This window comes from Megalops cyprinoides, chromosome 19 (assembly GCF_013368585.1).
Source record: "Megalops cyprinoides isolate fMegCyp1 chromosome 19, fMegCyp1.pri, whole genome shotgun sequence".
Classification (NCBI taxonomy): Eukaryota; Metazoa; Chordata; class Actinopteri; order Elopiformes; family Megalopidae; genus Megalops; species Megalops cyprinoides.
Genome location: NC_050601.1, coordinates 14,200,932 through 14,206,931, shown reverse-complemented (window position 1 = coordinate 14,206,931; position 6,000 = coordinate 14,200,932).

Sequence of the window (6,000 nt, the reverse complement as noted above, 5' to 3'; positions counted from 1 at the left end):
GCCTCTTGCTGGTTGCCAGGAATTGCTTCACAAACTGCTCCTCTTCAGATGTAAGTGTGTGCCGCTCGCCCTCCTGGTCTTGCCAGTTCCTGAGGGATCCACAAGCTGCTCTATCTCCCGGGACTTACAGGTCTGCCAAAATGCAGTCCCTATCTGGTACATGAAGGTTTATACCTTCACCCACTCATTTCATTTCTTGTCTTGGCTGTTCTCCTTCTGCCATTCTTTATTCTTCAATATCAAATATAGTGGGTCATACTTTGTAACAGGGTGTATGAATCCCACTTTTAAAAAACAATTGTGCAGAATCTGGCCAGCACTTCTCACACAAAAAAAAGCCAAAGACAAAAGCCTTGAACACACAGCCATTCTCCTTAGCAACTGCAACACAACTGTATTTAATAGGCCTCTGATTAGGCAGGTGTGGCTCCTTAACCAATGGCTGGGTGAGTACAATTAAACAATTAGACACAGACAAGAACTTACAATTAAAAAATTAACTGGTTTCATTGCATTTGATTGAACTAGATCAGCAATAAGTAGAATTGAATTTGATTAAAAAGAGGTCCTAAAAAATGTTAAACGCAAAATATTGAGCTAAAAATGTTGAGCTGTACCAAAGCACTAGAAGTGTCTAAGAACAGGCACCTGCCTCCTCTTCACACTGTCAAGTATCAGTTGGCTGAAATTGGTGCCAAGGGACTCACTTCATTAGCTGTGTTAACTTAACCATTGTTCAGTTATAGCATGAGTCCAAATTGTGTTGTGTGACTGTATACAACAAGGTTCTAGTGAACTACACATAGCTGTTATACCCCCAGAGCAGATATGAAGATCCATAGTTCCGTAAAAGATCTTTTATCTGTACAGGTCACTAATTTCTGCTCAGGAGGATTTGTGGCCTTCATCAGCAGCTCACTGTGGTCCTGAACCCTATAGCATTTGGCAGGTTGACCAAAGTTGTTTTAACAAGCACTATGCTCACATGTCCTTAAAGAATCTTATCATGAAATTTGCATCACAAAGTATTGGCAAAGCTCTTGAGGAGATAACGCTGGAGGCGGGTGTGCCCCATAGTTCTGTTAATGGAAGTGGCATGTAATGGCCTTGGCTGAGGTGCATAAGCACATGTTGAAGAGCTCTATATGCAGTTGCGATGTCATATACACTTAGCTGGAGTTGCCTGCCCAGCTCATTGGTCTGTTCTTTTAAACAGCAGTGCTTGTCGTGCTGATACTGTCAGTGCCATGTCTGCATGTTCATGCTGCTGCAGGGGCACTCGGGTGGAATGGAGGTGGAGATGCGTGCACTATTGAACACGTGTTTTGGAGTCTTTCTCACTCCCTGTGTCTTTCTCCACAATCGGCTGAGTCACCTCCAGGGCCATGGCTGGTGCCTTTACAAGCCTGGCATCGGATGCATGTGGAAATGAAGGGAGTGAAACTGCAGTGTCGGAAGAGAGGCACTGCATTAATGTGGCTGTTCTTCAGGGAGGGTGTGGGGTGTTCTTTGAAGCTGAGGTCAGGGACTGCAAGCGGACCAGATCTGTTACTTCAGCCAGCTGGGCCATTACTTATTCACTGTCTGCTGATGGATAGAGGCCTGGTGCATCTGGAATCTAAAGATGCTTTCACATTATGATCTGTTTCCTATTCCCCAAAAAATTGTACAGATTACTCTCAACATGGAGAATGAAACTTAATTCGGGAACAGCTCACACAATATGTGACGATAATGTAGAACTACATTTGTGGTTATTGTGCATTTGTGACTTAAACCTCCAAAAGTTAATGCTGAAATGCTCCCTGTAGATCAGTTGAATGATAAAATTAAAAGGGGTAATAATCACTACTTAATCTGTGTGTGTGTGATCCATTTTACCTTGAATTATGCTAATAATCTGTGGTTCCACCTTAAGTATCAATTTGTCAGATTTGGTCAAGGGTGTAGTTTTGGTCTCAACATTGGTGGGGACATTGGAATTATGTAATATGACTTCACTCCAAAGATAATGCGAACGAGTTCGCTCAAATATTGGTAGGGACATATCCCTACCGTCCATTTGCAAAATTACGCCCTTGGATTTGGTATCTATTATGCAGATGACAAACAGACTTTGTTATAGTGAAATGAGCAATAGATGCCAAATAGGACAAGAAACCCAACTATTTTGGCTCACACATGAAAACAAATGTATTGTGAGAGGCTTTTGCATGTCCAGACGTTTGCATGTCCAGCTAATAGGGTGTGAGTGTTCTGCCTGGTGCCAGGAGGTATCTTAGCTCTGATTGCAAGGCCAGCATAGCCAATAACTCTGGGATTCAATGCCTTGCAATATGGATTTGTTGTCCCATATGTTTCATATTTGTTTTCCCAATATTCATGTGTCCAGGGCAAATGAAAAAGAGGTGGTGAAAGCACCAGGACAGACACGGAAGAGTGCTGCTACTGCTACTGCTGCTGCTGCATGTGGATCTTAAGGTCGCCTTTAGAGTCTGATGATGTGTTTTGCATTGGACTGACACAGACGTCCTAATTCCGTGAGTAGTACTACTCTGGAGCATGTAAACTTTGCAGTGCTTGATGTATCTAATTGCTCCAAGGCTGCCATTGTGAAACTTGTGCTGATTTTGGCCATGGGCTCTGACAACTCTCTGGTCTACTGTCTCAGGTTACCATCTATTCCCATTTTCCTTTTGCATTCCGGCTTCATTTTGTCATTATCACTGCTCATTTCCCCAGTTCATTACTCTCAATCTGTCAATACCTAAAAAAGGCAGGTGAACTGATCATCAATCAATACTGTGAGCTAACACTAGATGTCAAGTAATATTACCAGTGAGTGTGCTATCTTCATGTCTCACACCCAGGTATTTCTCTGTTAATTGTATTATGAGGCTCAGTCTAGGTATTTGAGTTTGATGAAGGTGATGTCCCCTCTTCAAGTTAGCTGTGGAAGGTTTTGGGTCCTCCGTCAAACGGGGCTAACTGTCTCTGTGAGGGAAATGTATGCCATGGGCTGTGCCTTTTGAAGCTCCATTTGCACTGAGCACCATACGCCGTGCTGAAGCGTCAAAGAATTTCCCCATAAACCCCTTGAGGTCTTAGTCAGCTCAATTTCCTCAGACTATAAAATATGCATAATTCCCAAGATCTCCCTTATCACACAGATGACAGATTAAAGATTTCATATCATGTGAAAGATAGGGGATAGCCCTAAGCATGTTGGATTCCAGCCACTGTTTAAACTCAGCTGTGAAGCAGAGCTCCTAACGAGGAGGCCTGAGTTGAAAGAGCATAGCATAAATTCCTATACCTACTTAATGGGATACCGATGGGTATTGGACATTTTTAAAGCATTCTGCTTCCCTTTTACATTTAAATGTTTTGGCAAAAACGAAGAAAGAAACAGAGGAGAAAAGAAATACGTATGTTTTGTTTAATCACGGCTGCAAACATTCAGTTCATCATTCTCACCGCAAGCAGGGTTTATGTGACATCCTACCCCATTCAGGACCCTGGTTTCCGCCTCGCTGGGGATCAATAAACCACTTAACAGCTGGGCTCCTCCGTTTGAGTCGTCTGAGTTACCTGAGCTGTGAAACAGGGATGCAATTCAATAAATATCGAGCAAGTGTGCAATCCGAGCCCAGCCCTCTTCTCAAAGAACTTCCCTCAGTCTGAATTTCCTGACATCTTGGGTCCTGGGGTCATATCAGTGAACACCAGACAAATACATGTGTTGAGTTTGGCTTAGTGACATACCGTAATGAAAGTGTAAAACAAGACTGTTGCGTGGTTTCATTGGCCAGTATGCTCGATCTTGTAGGTCAAGATTCCATTGTCATATGCTACAGAGGATCTTTTTTATTTTTTGCCGATATCAAGAACTGGAGTTGGTCCCCGGGTGCTGCACTGCAGCTGCCCACTGCTTCGGATGGGTCAAATGCAGAAGACGAATTTCTCCACGGGGATCAATGAAGTGTACCAATGTAACTTCTGCTCTGTAAAGTTTTCAAATATTGTAGCTTGCCGCAAGACATTGGTCTTTTCAGGTTTGCCTTCTTGATTCTCAAGAAAAAAAGGTCCTTCCAAGGGTACAACAGCAGTGCCCCAACAGGAAATCGAACCAATCGAATGTATTGATGAATACATTTTTGGAAATTTGTAATTTGTAAACACATTTAATGCAGCAAAAACAGTTGTGTTGTAGCTTGGCATATGTTTTCTTAATTTGTGTTCTCCATCGGAGCTGATCTTGTGTCCCTTAGAGTGACATTAAGGTAGACACAGACATATAGCTGTGCACCACCCAGCTACACGCAAACTTTCGACCGCGTACTCAGTCACCATTTAAACATCCCTTTGGACTTCAGGACATGTGGGTATCCTGGGAATGTGAGGACAAATTGCCTGGCTCCATCTTTCATTAAGTATATTATCTGGCAATGTCTTCTCTCTGGTACAAATGGGTGGGTGTAATTCATTTTTATTTATCTACTGCTGCAAACCATAGCACTAACTGTGATTGACTATTCCCAGCAGAATGGAATCCCAGTGGTCGAAGGCATGCTGGCCGTTAATCAACCTCCCAGGATTTCTTGGCCCAGAGTTTGGTGGCGGTAAGAGGGAGATGGTCTTTTTTATCTGCAATGTGTTAACATTTTCTCATTCTTGTAATCTGTCATGTAGAATGACTTGTGCCCTGTTGGATAAAAATAGTCCGCTGCCTAAGAAAAGAATGTCCCAGTCCTATCTTTCTGACCTTATTCTCCATGGTATACCAATATGACAATTCATGAGGTACCACAGAATAAAACACTAGAGACAGCTGCTGTTCTAGCTCTTTACTTACAATCAAACATTGAGGTTACAGTACTCCAGCCAGCCTTGTTCCATTTTTCATCACTGTTTGAAGGTATAATGTAGTGCAATGTTAAATATGATTCAAACACAATGGCAGCTAGAGGTCAGCTTAGCATTCCAGTTTGTGCTTGCTGTTCTACTTTGGTACCTTTTGTAGTTCACAGGTACTTTATAAGCATAATAAACTGATTTTTAGAACGTTAAAATGTGAAGGTCACCCAAAAAGCCCACTTTTTCCCGGTAAAATCTGTTGAAGAAATGTAAAACCTACTAATTAAACAGAACAGTCTTAAGCAAAAAATCTACTCAAAACATTCTGTTGCTTGGCTGCCATTGAGCAAACCAATGAATGAAGAATGGCTCAGTTTTCAGGTTACATTAACAGCCATTACTCATTCTGTCTTTTTTCAGCGTCATCACTCACTTTGCTAATTGTTTGTGTTTCTTTCCAGTTTCAGCAGCCATTTACGGTTTGGGTGTTGAGGAGAAACATTGTTTTGCAACCGCACTTTCACAAATCAAGCTAATGAAGCCTCCAATGGGCCACTGAGCGTGCTCATGGTGCTCATGGGAGAGGGAACAGATGGAGGCCCTTCTCCTGCTCCTGCTCAACCTTGTGAGAGGGTGAGAAAATTAGCCAGCATCAGAATGCATGAATGCCAGAATATACCCCATTTCACTGATTCACAGTTGGCCCTGCATTTCAAGTCGCAGTAAAAGAGAAGCCAAAGAGAGAAAAAACAACCTTGAATTCATTTTGTAGTCACAAATGATGCTGGTTAATATTAAAATATTTTAGATCATTTTGAACCTGAAAACTGTTTGAGCTTTAGAATGCATCTAGAGAGGAATTTCTGTGTCACACACCACTGATTATGGCATGTATTTTTTCCACTTTTGTCTGACGCCTTACAGTCCTTCTTTGCTGCACCGTTTCCCCTTCCCTAAAAATCACTTGATAAAAGCATGCAGTCAAGCATCACCAGTCATTTTGTTGCTTCTACAGTACCATTGGCATTTAACCTGACTAATATAGGCAATCTTACTGTATTAAATGTTTTGATCTAACTTATCACATTAAATAGAACATATTTCATGAAAGCGGACCCCCATCAGGTCATCACTGATAACAGG